The sequence below is a fragment of the Pelophylax lessonae genome (assembly GCF_965119305.1).
Source record: "Pelophylax lessonae genome assembly, chromosome: 8".
In the NCBI taxonomy this organism is placed as follows: domain Eukaryota; kingdom Metazoa; phylum Chordata; class Amphibia; order Anura; family Ranidae; genus Pelophylax; species Pelophylax lessonae.
Window position 1 is genome coordinate 235,457,665 of NC_138775.1, and position 21,908 is coordinate 235,479,572.

Sequence of the window (21,908 nt, forward strand, 5' to 3'; positions counted from 1 at the left end):
TACTGCAGCGAAAGGGACTTAAGAGAAACTAGCTTTTCTCTATAGCAGTCACCCTGATATGGAAGGGTTTGGTCACCCTGCCATAGCAGTCACTATCAGTTAACCCTAAACTACACTACGGTCCCCTTACACTTAACACTTTCCCTACAGAAACTGAATAAATTAAAGCTAACTAAAGTGTAAAAGAGCACCCTAACTACACTAGATATCCCTTTCCTCACACTAATAAATGCTAAATGACACTTTGTAGCAGAAGTCCACGAACTGCTTCCACTCTCTTCCATGTCCCTGTATAACAATGCTAGGATTTTGGCAGGGGCTATCTTATATACTGGGGGGTCTATTCACTAATGATTGGTCTAAGGACCCCCTAGTCACTCCAATCACATTCCTAGCATTCTCCTGCCCCCTCAAGTGGCTTTTGCTAATGGTTCTTTTAAAGCCCATTTCCTGTCCCATTGCATTTTGGTCGGTTCTGGTTGCCGAATTCCGAACTTTTTGGGGAAAAAGTTCTAAATTCGTCCGAACCTCGAACAGCCAATGTTCGGGTCGAACCGATGGTCGACCCAAACCGTTCGATCATCCCTAGTGACAAGTCCGCTGACACTTGCTGCTATCTGATCCTCTCTGCCAAAAACAGACAGATGGTGACCCTATTTTCCATCCTTCTGGAGGATCAGATCGGACAAGATTGGGTGAAAACGGACAGGTGGCCCGTTTTCACTTGATTTTCTCATAAAGGAACTCTTGCACAGTGAGTGGAGACCGACCTGTCATCCACCTGCTCAGATGAGCAAAGCGGCATCCACTGAGCGGACCCGCCCATGTGGAAGGACCCTTGTATATTTTTTCAGATTCTGACGAAGAAGCTAAGGGTTTTAGGATGGACTACTTCGGGAGGGTGTAAAAGTATAAATCATAATAAAAACTATATCTTTACTTTAAAGAGAATGAACAGTTTTTTTTTAGTACAGTTTTTTAGCAATGGATTTTTTTCCCTGTCTGATATATAAAAAACACTGCATAGGTCGAAAATCAGCAACATCAGTTAAAGAGGAAGTAAACCCTCCTCTGTAACTTGTACCTATAGGTAAGCCTATGATAAGGCTTACCTATAGGTACTGTAAATATGTCCTAAACATGTACCGTTTAGGCGATATTTACCTTACATGCAGCTAGCGACATCACTGGCGCATGCGCTCTGAAGGAACGGCCACTCATGCCGTTCCTTCAGAGCTCCGTGCCGTGACCGTCATTTCCCGCGCGCATGTGCGGGAGTGACGTCACCGAGGCTCCGGCCAATCGGATGGCCGGATGCCGCAATCCCGGAAGACTGGCGTCATGTCCAGTCATACAGGTAAGCGGACGGCACGGCGGGGGCTCGTTCTGTGGTATTTCATAATGAGCTAGTATGCGATGCATACTAGCTCATTATGCGTTTCTCTTGCAGGTTTACAACCTCTTTAATTTGACAATAACTCTAGGACTCATTTTCAGTTTGACATTAGGTATTAGAACCAGTGTCTCCTTTTGCCCTAAAAGGCTCACCCATGATCTCACAGCTAGGGACATTGTATTTGGACCTAAAAAGGCCTATTGTGGGTGTTCTTAGTGCAGAAAATTAGTTGATGTTTTATGTGGTAAACAAATTAGCTTAATAGTTACAATAGACAACAAGGACCGCTTTTTCTGTATACCTGAAATCAAATACTCAATGGGGCCGATTTAAGAATGAATTAGAGACTGTTCACTAAAATTGGGGGACGATTCACTTCAATTACCCAATCATGTGAAAAGCATCTGCTTCTGACTGGGTAGTCAAAGTGAGCAGAATTTTGTTTTTGCATTATTGGATAACTGGATAATTTTTAGTTGAAGATTGTCAATTTCCCTAGTAAATCAGGCTCAGTAAGTCTCTTGCCTGACAGCAATTTTTCTTCTGAAAATATGGCTCCGTACACAATCTCAGCATGCTTAGGATGCCAAACTGAATTTAACCACTTCAATACTGGGCACTTTCACCCCCAATTTTCAGCTTTCAATCCTGTCCCAATTTGAATGGCAATTGTGTGGTCGTGCACAGTTGTACCCAAATGATTATTTTATCGCTTTCTTCACACAAAAAGAGCTTTCTATTGGTGGTACTTATTCACCGCTGTTTTTTAAATTCATTAAAACTTTCTTAGTTTGACACGTAAAAATAAAAAAAGGAGATGAGAGCGAGCGAGAGAGAGAGAGAGAGCGAGCGCGAGAGAGAGAGCGAGAGCGAGAGCGAGAGCGATTAGGGTGTTTACAAGGCATTATTGGCCGAGATTGGTTTGATCAGACGCTCTCTCCAAAAAGACTACATGTCACAACCCAGGCTGTCACAAGGGATGTTGTTCACCCCTTCTAATAGCAATAAATTGGATCTACAAAAATAGAAAAAAAAAAAAAAAAAAAAAAAATTAAAATGAAAGGAAATAATATTTTTTTTTAGTTCCACATTTGACAGGCATGGCAATTTTAACGTGTGGCATGTTAGGCATCATCTTTTATATTTAACCCAAAAAATTGTTATTACACTACTGTGCAAAAGTTTTAGGCAAGAGTGAAAAAATGTTTTGTTAGGAATGCTTTCAGAAACAGAAGTGTTAATACTTTATTTTTTTCAATAAACAAAAAAGAGAAAGTAAATGAACTATAGAGAAACCCAAATCAATGACCATTGACCCGGGAAAACAGGAAGTGAAGATTGGGGAAAGGACGTTAATCCTTCGTCTTTATGGTCGTCCCACCATCATCCAGAATGATATCTGGACGTTGGACAGTAGCTGCAGCTATCATCAAGTTATCTTTTCCACTTCCTGAGGACACACCTGCATACCCTGGTTGGGAAGTTGTTAACCCATAGTAAGCCAGCACATTTTAGAAAGTGTCCGAATTCCTGGAGTGCTTCTTTAAAGTAAACAATCGCAATAAAAAGTGAACTGAGCTAAGCAAATAAGGTGAAGTGGTGTTTAAGTCAAAGTTCTGGAAAAAATTACTTTTTTTCCCCTCAATTTCCTAGGCATGACTGGGAATTCAGCATAAACGCTAAATGTTCCTTTTGTTTACCAACATTCACCAAGCAAAGTGAACGCACACAAGAACATTCACTTTGCTAAGTCAACAGCAATAATGTTTGAGTAAATTTCAAATATGTTTAAAAAAAAAAAAAAGTTTCTTGCCCATAGCAAATATTTATTTAATGCACAAAAGAGTGTGATTTTTTTTTCTGTAGAACCACACAACCCCAAGGTATGCAATTTCATCACTAAGTAATAACTTCCTTATTTTATTTTTTCCCTATGCTCTTTAAATTACCATAAACAGTTTTTCCCCACAAAGGTCAGCTTTGTGTCACCTCAGTAACATTTGGCGCACAGACAAAAACATGCTTTATTCAACACCCACTTCTTTTATGTGAAAAGAGAGAGGGAAGAGTATTGGTTACTTTAATAATTCAAGAAGTTCCCTTTATAACTTTCCTGACATCCTGTCAGCCCGAGCACGTGCCCTAATCAACAGTACTGTGGTGTTAACATGACTCAGCTTGCAAAACGGAAATCTCAGCTCTTGCTTGATACAGATATTTTTCCATCAATAGAAAAAACCCTTAAAGGGGAATTCATTCATTCATACAATCTATCAGTATAGTCTACACTGCCCACTCAGCTTAAAATGAAGAACTTTACTTTGGTATGAGAAGAGTGCCCTTTTGCACTCCAATGGCCGTAGCAACGAAAATGCCGCATTGAAAAGACAGGAGGTTGTTTACACAATTCCTGCTCTGCTCGCCATAGACAACATCACAAGTCGTCTGCAATCCATCTGGTGGCAGAAAAAAAAAAAATTAACACAGAAACTACAGATTGTCTATGGTACAGATCAGGAGTTAACCTACAAGAAATACATGGGCCTCAACTGTGGCCCTTGTTCTCAGAGTGAAAATAACCAGCAATTATCTAAGCCAGCCTTTCTCAACCAGTGTGCCGCGGCACACTGGTGTGCCGCCAGAGGTCCTCAGGTGTGCCTCGGAATCATGGGAGAGAAGGGCTGTCAGATGAGCCCAATCTCCCAATCCCCTGCCGAACTGTACATTGGTACTGTGAGGGAGCTCCTTCAGCTTCAAAACTGAAAGTAAAGGGAAGAGGAGTGTGCTGTGCCCTCTGCTTCCCCTACAATGCAGTACCTGGCTGAATAAGAAAAAGGTACTGTGCTACAACGTTTTAAAAGTGCTTTATACATGTGTGTGTTTGTGTTCGTGTGTGTGTGTATTCATATGTGTGTGTGTTCACATCTGCATGGCTGCATGCTACATATAGGGCAGCCCATTCATTTCAATTGGCTTCCCTACCCGCAGAAATGACGGGAAAGAAGTATGTGACCCTTTTTTTAAATTGCGCCGCACCAAAAGCACCCCATGTTCTCCAATGTGTGGGGTACCATTAAGAATTATTGGCACCCCTAAAAAGCAGAGCATTTGTCTGTGTGTCAGGAACCAGCCTGATTTTTTGCGTGTTCCACGACATACAGTAACGTTAACTGAACCTTGGACAGGGGTGCCTCAAGACTGAAAATACTTTTTCAAGGGTGCCCCGACTGGAAAAAGGTTGAGAAACACTGATCTAAGCACTGAACAGTAACCTAAGGGGGAGAAGACAGGACTATTCATCCTGCATGCACCTTAGACTTTGGCTAGCTTTCCTTGGAGGTTAAAAAAAAAGAAAACAACTTGTATTTTTCAGTGTGGATAGAAGGGGGAAAGGTTAAAACCCACTGTTTTACTGCTATCTGAGGCTCTATTAAACACTTCAAGATCACCCCTTTTTTGCCCAGGCCATTTTTCAGTTTCTCAGCGCTTTCACACTTTGAATGACAATTACTCAGTCATGCAACACTGTACCCAAATTTTATATATTTTTTAAATTTTTTTTAGACAGGTAGAGCTTTCCCTTTGGTTGTAATCATCACTGGGTTATTTTTTTTTTATTTTATTTTTTTTACTATACACAAATTTTTTATATATTTTTTTTTTTTTTAAGTTTTAGCTTTTGTAAATAAACATTCTTCTTAAAATGTAGGCCAAAATGTATTTCGCTACATTTATTGGGTAAGAATAACAAAATCAGTGTATTCAGCATGAAAGTTATTGAGTCTACAAACCAGGGCTCAACAAACCCAGGTGCCAGATCACCATGCCAACCAGAAGTTTCCTGCTGGCACCTGGGGGCCACCCGAATTCTCCCCACACCCTGTCCCCCCGCCCGGCTCCGCCTGGCCATCTGTGGGCCCGGCATAGCGTGTGCCACCAGGTAGAGAGGAGGGAGGAGAGGATGCACATCCGTTCTCCCCTTCTAGTTGTTGACCCAGAAGTGACATCACACATCACTTCCGAGTCCCCATTCACAGTTTCCTCAGCCATTAAGACCAGGAATGAATGTAATGCAGTGTAATGTGCATTGCATTACATTATATTTACTGGAGCACACAGAAGAGACATGCAGGGTCCTTTAGACCCTGGATGTCTCATTAAAGAGAACCTGCCACCAAAAAATTAACATAGGGGACTTTTTGTCCCCTATGTGATAGGAAAAATAAATATAAACAAATTAAAAACAAAAATTGGAAAAAGTTCAAGTTACACCCAACCCAAGCACATAAAATTACCCCCCCCCCCCCCCAAAAAAAAAAAAAAAAAACTTGAGGCCTCCCACCCCCCTCATTATTGCACATGCAGGCAAGTGTACATATTGGGGCGGCTTTGCCTGAAACATTGATTTCAATACACATTTCTTATCTTCACGCACACCAGAATAAGAGCAATAATTCTAGCACCAGAATTACAGGTCGTAACGCTACGCTGACAACCTATAGGAGGCTTTCAAAACGTCTATGGAAAATAGCTGTATAGGGTACTGATATGTTTAAGGTTTGACATGTTGGGTATCTACTCTTTGCAACCTCAGCTTTTATATTTTACCAATTAGGTAATTTATTGCGTTTTTGTTACCTTTGCAGTAATATCGTGTGACATAAAAAAATGGAACTAATACTATTTCATTCTCTAGGCTGTCTGCTTTCAGAAAACACATATATATATATATATATATATATATATATATATATATATATATATATATATATAATGTTTGGGGGTTTTATTTAATCTTCAGTCCTAAAATTATGTTTTAAAGGTGTGTAAAAAAATAAAAAAAAACACACATACTGCTCTTGCTGTGAAAGGGTTAAATTTAGGGATCCATCGATATATCAGAATTGGCCCCTGAGGTTACTGATATTGCAGGAAAGTGCTGTACCGGAGTGATGCCTGCAGCTAGAGGCATCACCCCGGTACCGATGTCCATAGCAGACGGTCAGCTGTCTTGTAATGACAACCGATGCAGCTGGAAAGCCGCTTGGCTGTCATTACAAGGAGCGGCTTCCGTGGCTCGCCCAGGTCTCCTGTCCCACCGGGAGACCCGGGCATCCTACCTGCATGGCCACCGAACAGAAGATTCGATCAAAGCCGCAATTTGGCTGAGCCACCACTCATTGGAGTCTCACAGAGGAATACTGTATCTATGACAAAACACTATTTTCTCTATATTGAGAGGAGCAGCCATTGCACTCAATGTTGGATTCTATTTTGGGATTGTTCACATCGGTGACACTGATTGGTTTGCATCACGTTTTGGATTACCACCGGCTACTTATTATTTTCTTCACTTTCACATGAACTTATTACATTGATTTTTATTTATTTTGTGTGTGGATTCTCAAAGTTTAGTTTGAATTCGCTCTGATTTTTGTCAGTTTTTTTTATTCTATTGGTATGTGGAGACACTACAGAAATTGGCAGCTTTTTTCAAATTGTATTATTTGATCACAGATGCATTATACTTTATTTCTATATTTATTTCACCGGTAACGCATTGGTCACTTGTTTTTTATTTACCTGGTTGAATGTGCTGCACATTTAAAAAGGTACTCACCCACCCAGCGGATCTAGCATATCCTGATAAGATCCGCTTCTTCTCTGCCTCGGTCTCGCGCCGCAGTCCTCTTCTGTGACATCATCAGTAAGCTGCCGGCTCTTCCAAGTTAAGCAGACGGCTTTACCGATGATACACTGCCTGGCCCAACCCCCTCCTCCTTTCCCAATGAAGCACTATGCCACCTGGGATATAAGAGGTACATATCCCAGGAGGCGATGCAGGCAAAGTGCACGTCATTCACCTGTTTTTGGATACACATAGCTACATACATGTCAATGTCTTACAAATAATCACCAGCAACTTCTGACAAACTGTCCAAGCCATTTAGAGGCATATCGACATAGCCAGTCTGTGGAAGGGATGCAAAGGGTGTTTTACTAAACAGAATTTCGAAATTGCCATTTCACCTGTTTTGGTACACTTCTGACCAAACATTCAAAATTAAAAAAAAATAATAAAAAAAGGAAGAATCCCTGTTACCTGCTTGACTTAGCACTAAAACTTCCCATGGCATTAGACAGGAATAAATGTGTCAACATAAAAAGGCTTCTATTTCTAGATGGGTGTTCAAAGCGGACAGTGTTGCCATGACTCATCGTTAAGGTTGAATAACCGGATCCCGAGGAGGTATCTCGTTAGCTCTGGCCTAACAGCCATTTCAGTAGCCAGGTTTCACACAAAGAGCAGACACACCCCAGGCCTGTGAGATGACAGTGTCCTGGAGAGAAGCACTAAAAGGCGAATTGGATGCATTCCATTTGCAATGCCTTTATTTTGGGCAAACAAAGCAACAGGGTTTTGAGTGAAAAAAAAAAACATTTACACTTTTCACCAATTTTTTTTTTTTAAATAACAAAATTTTAAACTACCTTATACATGGCCTAAACCGATTGTTTTAGTGGGTTGTACAGATGGAGATACAGCAGCACTTATTAAAGGGTCTTTTTTTCCCTTTTTGCAGCATTTTGGATTTTTTTTTTCTTTCCGCCAGCTCGTTTGCTTTCAGCATTAAGCTTGATTCACTCGCAACACATCTGACATCATGGCATCACCTGCGTTATAGTCCCCTGCAATGCATGACAACGCATGTTTGTTGTTTTAGGCCCCTTTCACTTGAGCAATCTGATCAGGTCCGCTTGTCAGTTTCTGAAGCGGACCTGTTCAGATGGTTTATTTATTCCCATAGACTTGTTTTGCCATATACGGACTTGTGTCTGTTTACAGCCGCCTCCCTCTAATTCGCTCAGCAAAAAAAAAAATAGGTAGGGGGGTGCGTTTCTTCTCCATCCAGACAGATCGGAGGGCAGTGGGGTGTAAACAGACAGCTGGTCCGTTTACACCTGACCAATAAGAGAAGAGCAGGCTGTGTCCGTGTCCAATCTGCATAAACTGAACGGACTTGTCATCCACCTGCTCTGCTCAGCAGACAGATCCCCTGCTGAGGAAAGCGGGTCCGCCCCATGTGAAAGGGGCCTTACAAAGATCTAGTCATGTGTGCTTTTAAGAATGTCAGGTGACTCATACCAATATGTAAGATTATGTGTAATATGTAATAAGCGTTGCATTTTGAATGGGATTCCCGTGTGGGCTGCGATTCCAGAAATAGTGCAGGGACCTTTTCCTTAAATTTCTGGAGGCATAGCAGGCCATTCAAAACACAGTTTGCAAAGCCGCAGAGGTGTGAACCTAGACTGAGAGGGAAAGAACAATGACAATGACCACTGCAATAGTACGCAATAGTATGCCAGGTTTATTTCCTTTCAATGAAAAAGGAGACAATTGTTGCATACATTACCCTGCATCGGTGCGCTGCGGTACCAATCATTTTGAATGCCACCCCAAAGCCCCAAGGCAACGCACCTTTCCAAGAAAATCATCAGGTGCAGGGGCTGTCCACTCAAAATAAATGGGCTGTCTTAATGCAAATTTTGTTAGCGTGTGTATATCAATGCAGCAGGTTAATTTCAAAGGGACGTGAAAATTTATAGACTTCCATCATCCAATCGAATACAAGCAAATATCATTTTTTTTATTTTTTTAATTTACCTAGTATTTGAGTTTTCAAACTGAACACAGCTTCATATTCACCAAGCTAAGTGAAAATACATTTTGCAACGTGAACATGCTTTACTGCTTTAGTAAATCAGACGCAGACTCAGGTAATAATTGAAAATGTCTGACTAAACCGGAGTTCCAAAGGCTTTTGTGTTTATTAAAAAAGTCAACAGCTACGAAAAGTGTAGCTGCTGACTTTTAATAAACACATACTCACCTGTCCTACTGTTCAGCAATGCGGCCAGGGGGAGCCTCGGTTCTCTCCATCTTCTCCTCGTGGTGCTGGCATCTCTAGTGTGGGCCCCTGGCTGTGGCATCTCTAGTGTGGGCCCCTGGCTGTGGCATCTCTAGTGTGGGCCCCTGGCTGTGGCATCTCTAGTGTGGGCCCCTGGCTGTGGCATCTCTAGTGTGGGCCCCTGGCTGTGGCATCTCTAGTGTGGGCCCCTGGCTGTGGCATCTCTAGTGTGGGCCCCTGGCTGTGGCATCTCTAGTGTGGGCCCCTGGCTGTGGCATCTCTAGTGTGGGCCCCTGGCTGTGGCATCTCTAGTGTGGGCCCCTGGCTGTGGCATCTCTAGTGTGGGCCCCTGGCTGTGGCATCTCTAGTGTGGGCCCCTGGCTGTGGCATCTCTAGTGTGGGCACCTGGCTGTGGCAGCTTGCGGATGTCAATCTTCTGGGACCTGTGATGTGTCCCAGAATATTGCAGGGAGGGAGGGGGAGAGGAGAACTTCTACGCGAGCGGACGTGGAAGTGGGTACCTACCTGTCAAAACGAATGTGGCAAATGTGGCATGTCAAAGGGTCAGGACCATTTAAAGCGAAGTTCCACTTTTGAGTGGAACTCCGCTTTAGGCACAACAGATACCTCAGAGGTATTTCCCAGCTTAAAAGAAGCAGACAGGTATTAACACCACCAAAAAAATTGTATTGTACTACAATACAATTAAGCAGCAAGACTTGAACATGTTAATACAATAGAAGTTACAAAATATAAAATATTGTACTACATAAAAAACATTCAAAGTAACACACACACACAACCTAGTGCACTAGGAGGTCTTTTTACTAGAATAAAATAAACACCATAAACCCTAAGCAAAGTTGGCAATACATGACTCGAAAATCTAGAGCGCCAGGATGAAAACTGGTAACTAAACAGTGACTGCATACTATCAGATCTTGGGACGCGCAAACAATCCTCACCAACACACTACCGCCTGGGATGTTTATTGTGAAAATACCCCAGGCGGTAGTGTAATAAGAGCTAGCCAGGGAGAACTACTAAATGAAAAAAAAAAAATATATATATATGTTTTTCAAAACTCTTTTAAAACTATATGCTTTTCTGTAAGAGGGAGGGGGTGTAGCAGATGATAGAAAGTTCATTTTGACATTGTAAGCTCTCACAGACTGTTGGCGCTATACAATTCCTTCATATTATCAATCTAGTCTAAAAAGAAAGAGTCTGATCGGATTTAAAAATGGCCATTTATGTTTGTTGTTCTTTTCACACCTACCTCAAAAGCATCTGTACATGGAGTGCCCATGCAGTGAAAGAATGAATCATGGTCCTATAAAAGACTATACACGTGCAGTTATATTTTTAGGACAATTTGCTAGTAGGGTGAGAAATCTCCCTCACAAGTCTCCATCCTTGCACACTTCACACAGTTGTGATGAACAGAAGCTATGCTGCAGCCCCAGCTTCTATGCTGAACATTGAATAGTCGATATTCAACCTTACAAATAGCTAGGAAGCTTGTTTATTCTTATGGTTACCTGGCAACTGCATCCCTCCTGAACACCACTTAAGTAAAAGTGGAGCTGTCACCTCCCAGCAACACACTGGTTTGGATTTTCAAAAAAGTGGAAGTACTAAGAGGTACCCCTGAAATAAAGTCAAGTAAACTACATGTGGTCTGTGGTTGGATGTATTGCCAAATTCTCTTAAATGCCTTTGGAGAACATTCAATTCAGGGGCAACAGCTCTGGAGGACATCACCGCAGTCAGCATGCAAATTGCACGCTCGCTCAAAACTTGTGACATCTGTGGCATTGTGCTGTGTTAGAGTGGCCTTTTATTGTGGCCAGCCTAAGGCACACCTGTGTAATAATCATGCTGTCTAATCAGCATATTGATATGCCACACCTGTGAGATGGATGGATTATCTCGGCAAAGGAGAAGTGCTCACTAACACAGATTTGTTAGCAATATTTGAGAGAAATAAGCCTTTTTTTTTTACATAGAAAAAGTCTTAGATCTTTGAGATCAGCTCATGAAAAATGGAGGCAAAAACAAAAGTGTTGCGTTTATAATTTTGTTTAGTGTATCTCCTAAACGTGCAACGTCCAATAAAAGTCGTGCAGGTGCGTGAGTGACATCGTGGTTGGGCCAGTCGAACAACGGAAGCACGCAGTCCCAGAAGGAAGAGTGGGTGAAAATAGAAGCCGTCATTGATGAAAGCGCACCGATGGAGGGCTTCGTTCTAAGGTATTTCATAATGTGTACACTATGCTATTACCCTGCAGGGGGACTATTTTGTTTGATTTTTTTTTCTTTGCCGTTTACTACCGATTTTAGTGGGAGATCAAAAAAAAAAAAAAAAAAAAACACCCTCACCTTTGTAGATCCAGTGTCTATCTGAAGCTGTTGCTGAAACTCACCATCTTTACACAGAGAACTGAGCAAAGGCCAGTTGGTGGGTCCCCTCTGAGTACAGAGCAGTGACTGTCAGTCACCTCTCCCTCCTGGAGTGCAATGCTGTGCAGGTGGCTGACCCAGCTGCCGGTCAGGTATGTGTGCAGATCCAGACAGTATTGTCGAGATCCCTGCAGAGTCTGGATGGGCTCTGATCTCAGCTGACAGCAGGCTTTAATCCACCGTCAGCTGAATCTGGGCCACCAGAGTGCAGAACTAAGTGCACTCCTGTAACCCAAAGAAGTATGGCAATAAAAGCTTCGACCATACTTCTCCTTTAACTGCCCATTCACACTGGTCTATTGCTGGGCATTAACAAGCCCTAATGCAGTACATGTTAACACTATCTCTAACAAACTGTGCTGATCTGTTTAGATTAATACTTGACAGAAAAGCACATAGAAATCAATAGTACACAGGTGGGTTACAGAATATAGACACACTACATTTTTTTCAATGCGACTAACTGCCTCAACATGTTGCAATACGCTGAAGTGCATAGACTTGAATGGAGGGTCATTTTAGGACACCTCAATAACAAAATTACCAGACTAAAAATGCATCAAGTACCTTTTCCGATGCAGTCACATGAGTACAAATCATTTTGGCAAATCTGTGGGATGGGTGGGCATGAAAGTATGCATCTAAATACATCATTACCAGAAAGCCAAAATGAGGGATGTGGGAAAAGGAGCATCCACGCCACAGGAATAAGTGGTGCCAGAGCTTACCCTAACCATTCCATTGGATGCACAATGCAAAGAAGGGTCAGAGGTCATTTGAAATGCAGCTCTATATTGCTCTTGTACTGGAAGAGGAAATAAGTCCATAAGCAGTGAGCTGCCAGGGTCACAAGAGAGAAAAAAAAAAAAAAAAGGCTTTTGTTAAAAAGGGGCATAATATTAATGTACACACATTATTGGAATTTGGAACATTGCTAGAGAGAGTTTTTCTTTGATGCCTGGAGAGACACATTAACTTGTAAAGCTAGCAGTGCTGTACACCAGTGGTCCTCAACTCCGGTCCTCAGGGCCCACTAACAGGCCAGATTTTAATTATTACCTTGGGGAGATGCAGACTAGAATACTGCAAACACTGAGCAGCAAATGATATCACCTTTGATGTATTTCAGTTATCTTGCAAACCTGGCCTGTTAGTGGGCCCTGAGGACCAGGGTTGAGGACCACTGCTGTACACAACCTGTGCAGAGAGAAAAGAGTTGTGGGAGGGACCCAGAAGCTCCACCCACCACAGGCTGCCTGCAGAAAACGACAGGTAGGGGGCGGAGACAACGACCAGTCACACTGTACAAGGAGAGAGAGCAGCAGTAAGCAGTCTTTATTACAGGAAATCGTGCACACTGGATTATTACACAGATCAGTAAGAAACATAGAAGGCACACCAAGATTCAACTAAGAATACATGACTCCTGTGTTTAGATAATAATTTCTTATCCCGGAGTTAAGCTTTAAGTGCTACAGCCTCTAGAAAAAAAAAAAAAAAAAAAATCTACAAATGTAAACCTTTCAGGTTTGTCAGCTACCTGGACTCAGCCACCGGCTATGGCTCCATACACCAGCTTGTCACTAATGTGTACTTAAGGGATTTAAGGTTTGACAGATTGGGCCCACATTGCTCAGGGTTGACACAAGCAATGTCTTGTTGTTGTGATGCCAACCTCTGTGTGCACAGAGCAATCTACATGACTTCAACTAATGTGTACGGTTTGCTGCTAAGAATCGGAAGTGAGGGGAGAAGAGGTTTGTGAGCTCACAGAAAACATTACAAGGAGGCAGAAAAACAGCACAAAACTATTTCAGGAAACTAGATCACAAGCCTGGTAACTAGTGGATATGAATAGATTATATTTGGAGAATAAGTAAAAAGGTCACTTCAGGCCACTTTCATCCACACGGCCAATTTTAGAAAACCTGCAACTACATCTAGCAGTCAGGGCCCATTAATACATGTGTTGGGCTGTGTAGCTCAACACAAGTTCAAAACAATGACAACCTAAAATCCATCATTTCCAACAGACCTAAATTACCCCAAAATACTGTGTTGGTTGTGTGCAGGGTGCAAACAGAGCATGCTGAATGTAAATGTAGCACAATGCCTGCAGCATGTTGTGATGCTCTACACAACACTGCACTGCCATGCATTAAATGTTATGATTTTATGTTTTAATAAACTAAAGAAAATTGTATACAGTACGATACATTTTAACAAAACATTGCACTTCTCCTTCACTGCGCACACCAGAGGCCTGTGCTGTGAAGAAACCCTGCCATGTGTTATTAGAGTGCACTGCTTTTACTTCCCTTAACAGCTTATAAAATTAGATTTTATTCTTTTCCCTAAGGGCTCACTCATACTAGCCGGTTAAGGGGTGGTAAAACCCTGCGGTAGACTTGTGCTTTTACACTTGCCCCTGCAGTGCTGCCCGCTCACCAGTGACACGGCTGACATATTCGGCGATCCCACTTCCTGGTTCATGTCCTCTGGCCATACGATTGGCCGGAGGCGCGATTACATCACTTCCATGCATGCCCGCGGGAGCTGCTGTTCACGGCACAGAGCTCTGAGGGAACGGCACGGGTGGCCGTTCCTTCAGAGCGCATGCGCCAATGATGTAATCGGCTGCATGAAAAGTAAATATCTCCTAAACGGTGCATGTTTAAGAGATATTTACAGTACCAACAAGTAAGCCTTATTATAGGCTTACCTTTAAGTACAAGTTAAAAGAGTGGGTTTACAACCTCTTTAAGCTGCAGAGGCAGCACCGCGGGTGTAAACACAACATGGTTGCAACGCTTTGTTTTGCACCCGTAATTATACATGTTGTCACTTTAAATGGGCGTTGCCCTCGCCAAGTGCGACCTATTAAATTGAGCACTGCTGCTCTGAAAGCGCTTCTCAAGCAGTGGTCTCCAAGTAGTGCAGAGTTCAAGGGGGTAAAACAGGCGGTAAGTAGGCAGTACTCCAGTTTTTTTTTTTTCACCCGTCATATAATCTCTGAAGAGCGAACCTGTAAACGCACCTAAATTCTTGTAAGACACTTTTACAAGCAGCAGGCTCCCTTCCTTTCTGCCAAAACTCTGCTGACGTGGAAAGGATTCTAGGGGAGTTTGCAAAACTTTTCAGTGTGCATGAGGCCTTAAAGTGGTAGTAAACGCAGTATTTTAATCTCTACCTACAGGTAAGCTTTAAATATCTTTTAAACACGTGCCGTTTACGGGATAATCTAGGTAGGAGTCGGTGACGTCACAGGCGCATGCGCTCTGAAGAAACGGCATACTCGTAAGAAGACCGGGTGAGGATGGAAGCCTCTGCAGCGGTGACAGCGAGCCACTGTATGGCTTTGATTCAAAGTAAGTCTTTCATATTGTGATAGTATTCAATGCATACTCCCACATTGGGCATTCACCTTACAGGTAAACACTAAAAACGAATGCACATAACACATCTAATGATTGATAAACTGCAAAATATAACAGTTTTTGTTTTAGGTTTAATACCACTTTAGGAATGAGCTTAGGGGTGTTCCGAATCCCAACCTATCATTGCACTGAGAGGAAAGAAGAATGTTTTTTTTTTTTTATTTTATTTCAAAGGAGAAGTTCACCTTTGGGAACATGTAACACCTATTTTTAGGGTTGATCATGTAACATGTTCCTAATACTGCAGCCGCTCACCTGTCTCCCTTGACAGCAGTACGGGAACAAGATCCCCATACAAGCTGTCACTTTTTGACAAGAGCATGGCCGTGAAGGGCTCAGCTCATATGGTCATGTCATTTTTGTGAATGAAAGAACTACAAGTACTGTCAGGCTTGAAGCGATCGCCTTATAGATCTCAATGAAAAAATACACTTTTTTGAATTAAAAAATAAGAAAACAGTAAAAGTTAGCCCAATTTTTCCTATAACATGAAAGATATTGTTATGCCGAGTAAAATTGATACCTAATATGTCATGCTTCAAAATGGTGTACACTCGTGGAATAGCGACAAACATTCGTACTTCAAAATCTCAATAGGCGATGCTTTAACAAGCTTACCAGTTTAGAGTTACAGAAGAGGTCTAGGGCTAGAGTTATTGCTCTCGCTCCAACGATCGCGGCGATACCTCACTTGTGGTTTGAACACTATTTACATATGTGTGCGCAAATTGCATATGCGTTCACTTCTGCACGCGAGCACGGAGGAAAGGGGGTGCCTTAAATTTTACTATTTATTTTATTTTTACACTGTCACTTTAAAAAAAAAAAAAACAATTTGATCACTTGACTCACATCTACACTAAAAAGCAATTAAAAAAAAAAAAGACCCTTTAAGTCCGTTGGGTGGAAGCAACATCTGACATCGCTCCAGTCCTCCAAAGCCATAGTCGAATGGGGACCATCTTGCCCTCACTCGACTTCTGGTTCAGCACGGACGGCTCCAGTAAGCGGGAAAACGACCGGAAAGCGGCGGACGGGCACCTCCGCCGCTGGGACCGCTTGTGTTACAGCAGACCATCAGCCGTGTAGAAAAGTACTGGGGTGTTGGCTCCGGTATTTAACGTTAAAGTAGCGACGTAAATACATGGTAGGCGATCCAGAAGGGGTTAAACTGCCCTCATTTAAAGAATGAAGTTCATCACTTTGATCAAAAATAATTAATTATACATGGTTTCTCTTATTGCTGAGCGATGTTGTGAAACTTGCCTGTTTTTTTTTTGTCTATCTTTTACAGCTGCGAGCAGAGAATGGCTCAGCACAAAATCCTAGAAATGTTAGATTAAGATCGTGAGGGGGTCAAATTGAGATCGCAATTTAACAAACTATCGTGCAACTCTAATATATTGGTAATTCTGCAATTCCGCCTGCAGGGGGCACGCGGGCACTGCCGACAGCACGCTTATGCTGTGAATATTAACAGCAGAACCCAATCTGCCAGTGCCGGGCACAGGGGGTCTGCCGGCACCGGATGATTGTCAGAAACACACAACTGAGATAAGCCTATGGAAACCAGGCAAATCTCAGTTCTGACAGGGGGGGGGGGGGGGGTGGATTTCTGTGTTCCTAATCAAGGAACAAAATCCATCTCTTGGCTTAGTAAAAGCAACTCACGCAGTACACACAAACACTGGCTAGGCACACTTAACCCTTTGACTACCCTAGATGTTGAACCCCTTCCCAGCCAGTGTCATTAGTACAGTGACCGTGCATATTTTTAGCACATAACACTGCATTAGTGTCACTGGTTCCCGCAAATATCAGATAGTTTCCAATTGTCCACTACAATATGGCAGCCCAGCTATAAGTCGCTGATCGCTGCCATAACTAGTATAAAAAACAAAATCTTATAAAATATATCCCATAGTATGTAAATGCTATAACGTTAGTGTAAACCATGTATCTATATACGCATATTGGTACTTTTTGTTTACCAAAAATGTAGCAGAATACATATCAACCTAAATTGCCGTCCCCTGTCTTCCGGTTTCCTTCCCTGCGAGCGTTGCGACGCAGGGGGGTGGAACCGGCTCATAAGTGTAAATACACAAATGACACGATACAAGGCTGTGATCCTAACAGATTACACTGTATCATCCCATTTCACCACAGGATTTCACCTCGTGACTTTTCCAGTGCCTTGCCTGTGCTTTTCCAGTTCTTTGTGCCTGGAAAATTGAGAACGACCATGGCATCCAAAAACCATTATTTTTAGTGGTGCACCGAAATTTTCGGCCGAAAATGGGTTAAAAATGCCGATATTAATGATGGCCGCCGCGGGCGCAAAGCAGGTTTCAAAAGACCCACCTCTGGCCGGCGGCCCGCCTCCTGGTGATGTCACTACTACTACGATGTGCATGAATGAACTAACACAGCGGGTGCTAATAGCTGTAACTAAGTGAGTGCTTCACTTCCCTATCAGGCAGGTATCTCCGCTGACAGGGAAGTGAAGGGCTCACTTAATAAGCTATTAACAGCCGCTTGCCCACCCGCCCGGTGTGTTAGTTCATTCATGCACATCGTAGTAGTAGTGACATCACCGGGAGGCGGGCTGCCAGCCAGAGGCGCGTCTTTTGAAAGAAAGGACACAGGAGAAGCTGAGAGTAAGGAGATTGCATCATTGGGATAGTGAGGGACGTTGAGGTGGGGTGCTGAGGCAGGAGGGGGGGGGGGAACGCTGAGGCGAGGTTACCAATGGTATTAGTATTATACAGCATGAGGGGGTTAATGTATTGCCACTGCTGATCACTGATGCATTCGTGACCGACCAGTGGCAGTTAATTAACCCCTTTGTGCTGCATTAGTGCAACCAGTATCAGTGAAACCAGTGTTAATTATCACTGATAATGGTTGCACTAATGCAGCACAAAGGGGTTAATTAACTGCCACTGGTCGGTCACTAATGCATCAGTGATCAGCAGTGGCAATACATTAACCCCCTCATGCTGAATTATACAAATACCATTGGTAATTAAATTAACCACTTGCTAACCCGTCACAGTACATATACTGTGACAGGGTTTCAGCGACAGGTGTACGTCCCTGAAACTGTTTTTGGTGTACGCCCCTGTTCTATCTATTTTAAAATCATTTGAGGGAAAAAAGTCATTTTCGGTTTCGGTTCTTGGCCAAGGCATCCTGCATTTTCCGTTTCGGCCCAGAATTTTCATTTCGGTGCATCCCTAATTTTTTTGGAAAACGGCGACAGCGAAACTAAGTTACTTGAAGACCTGAGTGATAGCGATTAGTGGGAAAATTCATCATCAGGTACGGAAAGTGACGACAGCGACGATTCTGATGTCTCTTTCTGGCACATAGCTCCGTTGGAAATTCTGAAGAATCATTTGATATACTTCCCAAATTCCACAAACTATGTGCCAGAAAGAGACATCAGAATCGTCGCTGTCGTCACTTACCGTACCTGATGATGAATTTTCCCACTAATTACTATCTCTCAGTTCAAGTAACTCTGTTTCGCTGTCGCTGTTTTCCAGTTCATCTAAAAGCATTTTTGCGCAAAACAAAAAAGCTTTTTGGACGCCATGGTTGTTCAAAATTTTCCAGGCACAAAGAACTGGAAAAGCACAGGCAGGGCACTGGAAAAGTCACCAGGTACAATCCTGTGGTGAAATGGGATGATACAGTGCAATCCGTTAGGATCACAGCTTTGTATCATGTAATTTGTGTATTTACATTTTGAATTTGCCGCCGGTTCCACCCCGCTGCGTCGCAACGCTCACAGGGAGGGAACCGGAAGGCAAGTGCCGGTGTTCCGTGAGAATTACCTACCCGTGAGAAAAACCTACCCCTCGTCACTTCCGGTGCTCGGCACTGTATGGAATGCAGCGGTTACATTAAAACAGCTGTGCTGAAATACGAGTCATCTCCGCTCCTGTGCCTGTCACTTCCCTGCTCTCGGCAAGTAAATATAAAAGCGGCGGCGGGTGTATGAAAACATAAATCACGGAGCCGAGAGCCGCTTTTATATTTTCTTGCCGAGAGCAGGGAAGTGACAGGGACAGGAGCGGAGATGACTCGTATTTCAGCACAGCTGTTTTATGTAACCGCCGCGTGGGTAGGTTTTTTTCACGGTGCACCGTGATCTTTTCATACTAGTGCGCATGCGCACTAGTAAGCTCCTCAGTTGTTCCATTAGGTATCCGGGGCTGTGAGCATGCGCACTGCTCAGCTGTTTCTGGCAGGAAGTGACGAGGGTAGGTAATTCTCACGTTACACCGGCAATCGGCCGTGCACAGAGCGGGGAGAGAGTGTGAGGATGCCGGGGGAGCTCAGGGAAGGTGAGTAACATTCTGGGGTAATCCCGAGTGTGGCTCGGGGGTTACCGCTTTTGGTAATGAAAAATTAACCCCGAGCCACACTCGGGAATACCGCCAGGGAGGTTAAACCTCTCAGTGTATATGGCCAGATAAGATAACAGAGGAGAGTTCAAAGGCTGCTGTGAAAAACGCCCAACTGCTCTTAAACGTCTATTTATCAACAGCACGATAGATGAGGCCTCAAAAAAGTTTTTTTTTTCCTTTTTGTAAAACAGTCTTTTTTTAACTGGAAAGCCAAAAAAATAATTTAAAAAAAGCAGAGCTGATCAATTATCACTAACAGAAAGCCACATTTGTGGAAAAAATGACAAATGTTATTTGGGTAGTTTTGCATGACCGTGCAATTGACAATAAAACTATCGCAGTGCCGTATCGCAAAACAAAGGCCTGGTCATTAAGAGGGGGGGGGGGTAAAACCTTCTGGAACTGATGTGGTTAAAGTGTAAGTCAATCCTCCTATCTTTTACAGCCAAACTGCCATCTAAGCTCCAATGTGATCTGCAACTGCCATGGTGCTGCACTGATCAGTTATCATTCCAGACATTTGATGGTTGACAGTTTGAGGGCAAAAGCAGATGTGACAGTTACATTCCAGGCATTCCGTGATTGCTAATGATTTTTTCAAAACAGTTAGGTCAATGGATTTAGTTCCACTTTAAGTCACTTTCATTTATGTATTTTTTTTTTTTGTTTTTGTAGGCAGGAAATTCATTTTGTTTACACTTCTCTTTTCACTTATTACATTTCTGCAACAATTTCAAAAAATAAAAAAAGGGGAACGGCTGTAGATTGATGTCAAGCGGATCCATATTTGTCAGTATTATGTATGAAGCCGGTGTGCCTGAACAGGCGATGGCAGTATGAGGCCCCCCAGTGCACACCGTGTGAGGGCAGCTGGAAGAAAAATAATTTGGATGCTGCTGTGAAAAAAAAAATAATAATTGATGTTCAAAAAAAGGAATAAAATGGAAGTGAGTGTGGCCTCCAGTGTAATTCTTGTCCCCAATACACATAGAGAGGAGAGAATCCAGCCTGACGCTGTGACTCTGATATAGGGTTGCTATGGACAACATCGCCCTGGTAACAGTATCCAGGGAACCCCTCCCCGGGATTGTTTACAAGGAGAGGCGGCGATGAGGAGAATCCTCCGACACAATAAAACGTTTTCTTAGCGCTCCCCCCTCACCCCATTGTCCCCATATGACGGCTCCTCACCCAGCCCGGCACACCATGACACAGCCCGGGGACAGAGAACGGTCAGACTGGGCGGGGCGGTGCCGAGTCACCGCTCCGGGGCCTCCTCCGTCCTCACACTGTGCGGGCAAACACCAAACTCCAACAGCCTGCGGCCTACGCCTAGTCATAGAGCGACGACGGCGATTACCCCCCCTCCTTCTCCCTCCACCCAACCCCCCCGGGGAGCGGAGCGAACACACTTCACCCCCACCACCGTCTCCGGAGCCCCAACACCCCTCCCCCGCACTCACCGGCGATGGGTCTCAGCTATCCGTGTCCCGGGCATTTCGAGCTGCCGGCGGGGGGCTCGCCTGGCGGAGAGCGGGGAGCATCGTGTCCTTCCGGCTGCTCAGCGCTTCTTCCTGCTCCCAGAATCCTCCTCCGCCGCCGTCTCCCCTCCCCCAACCTGCCTCGTTCCCCCTCCCTCCCCCACAGCGTCCCTACAGGCGACACACACTCCCCACAACTGGCTTGTGTGTCACGTGATGTGCCCCCTCCCCTCCCTACTACACCCTGACTGTCCCCTCTACCATCTATTACACCCCTCCCCTCCCTACTACACCCTGACTGTCCACTGTATTATCTATTACACCCCTCCCCTCCCTACTACACCCTGACTGTACACTGTATTATCTATTACACCCTCCCCTCCCTACTACACCCTGACTGTACACTGTATTATCTATTCTACACCCCTCCCCTCCCTACTACACCCTGACTGTCCACTGTATTATCTATTACACCCCTCCCCTCCCTACTACACCCTGACTGTCCCCTCTACCATCTATTACACCCCTCCCCTCCCTACTACACCCTGACTATCCACTGTATTATCTATTACACCCCTCCCTTTCTTACTACACCCTGACTGTACACTGTATTATCTATTACACCCCTCCCTACTACACCCTGACTATCCACTGTATTATCTATTCTACACCCCTCCCTTCCCTACTACACCCTGACTGTCCCCTCTACCATCTATTACACCCCTCCCTCCCTACTATACCCTGACTGTCCCTTCTACCATCTATTACACCCCTCCCCTCCCTACTACACCCTGACTGTC

General features: G+C 43.6%; 1 protein-coding gene across 5 annotated transcripts in view; it reads right to left on the minus strand.

Annotated features, from left to right (window-relative positions):
- Window positions 1-21,223, minus strand: part of RC3H1 (ring finger and CCCH-type domains 1) — a 141,777-nt gene extending 120,554 nt beyond the window's left edge. For all 5 annotated transcript variants that reach the window (XM_082266624.1, XM_082266626.1, XM_082266625.1 and 2 more), the window contains exon 1: window positions 21,091-21,223. The gene's annotated coding sequence lies outside the window, so the exon portion shown is untranslated. The remainder of the gene's footprint in view (window positions 1-21,090) is intronic.
- Window positions 21,224-21,908: the final 685 nt, after the last annotated feature.